The following is a 1,295-nucleotide window of genomic DNA, read 5'->3' as shown; positions in this document are numbered from 1 at the left end:
CAAATCAAGAGAGAAATTCTCTTTTGTCCCGGTGGTGGAAAAGGTGCGCAGGCAAGGCGGCCGCCATTGGCATAATTACACACTTGAAAATGCAAATCCACAATGTGCTTATTAATTCTATTCTGCCCGTTTCATGCGACTGACTGCACTTAATTAAATCAGATTGATTAGAGCCTTTTTAGTCCCCCCCCCCCCACATCGCCCGTCTTTACAACCACATAATTATGACGAATAGAACCACTTGAGAGGGAACATGCTGCCTGCCGTTTCTTTCTTTTGCTTGAAGATTGCCGGTGGCTTCAAAGCCTCGGCTGGGAGCCACGCTCCAATCACGGAAACTTTTCAGGTTGATGTTGATGACTTGTGTTGGTCATTCAGGTTCGCGGGAGGCTTTGAGTCGGTGCGGCATCAGGGCCGACGTCAAGTGCATTTAGGTGAGACTGGGGTTGGGATAGGGGTGAGATTAACATCCCATGAGGGGTCGGGGAGCTTCAACAGGGCTGATCTGGAGCCAGTCACAAGAAGGAGTCATGCTGTATCGGCAATCACAAAACCCACTATCAACTCAACGTTGACTTCCAAACAAAAACGAACAAAAAAAGGCTTTATCTTCCCATCATAACTGTCTGCCACATTTCCCCGTCGGCTAGGGGGTGGGGGGTACACCCCCCCCCCACACACACAGAAGCATACATCATACACTTAATAAAATATTAACTCGATGTGTTTTTTTTTAGTGCTGCCAGATGCCCTGACATGTAGCTGATGGCTTCACAGTTTCACGCAAGCGTGACACTCCGCTCGCCGACAACTTCCCTGCCCCCTCTGCGACCTTCTTCCAGCTAGGTGAGGGGGGAATATTCTCTCCTCAATTCCCCTGCTGCACACATTCATAAAGACCACCTTATGCTAATGCCTTCAGTCTCACCTAATAGGCGCCTTTTATCTTTTTTTTTTTTTTTTTTTAATGTATACTGCCAAATTAATTTTTTTGGGGGGTGCAAAATGCTCAGAATTTACACAGAATTTACGCATCCGAACTGTCTATATAGCGAGTCGCTAATGTTTTATATATATATATATAAATTTTCCCCATGAGCTTCTTTGCTTGTTACCTTGTGAAAGCCTTCAAAATTATTTATCAAGGTGTATTGCCGCCATTTTGGGTAACACACCTGGTGGGCCCAATTTACCGCTAGCATAGTATTACACGAGTGTTACAGTTAAGTGAGTACTGTACCAGTCCTTGCTTTTGTTCCCTCCTACCCCCCCCCCCCGCCCCCCCCCCCCCCTTT

This window comes from Hippocampus comes, unplaced genomic scaffold, assembly GCF_001891065.2.
Source record: "Hippocampus comes isolate QL1 unplaced genomic scaffold, H_comes_QL1_v1.1 scaffold16, whole genome shotgun sequence".
In the NCBI taxonomy this organism is placed as follows: domain Eukaryota; kingdom Metazoa; phylum Chordata; class Actinopteri; order Syngnathiformes; family Syngnathidae; genus Hippocampus; species Hippocampus comes.
Note: the sequence above shows the minus strand (reverse complement) of the source record.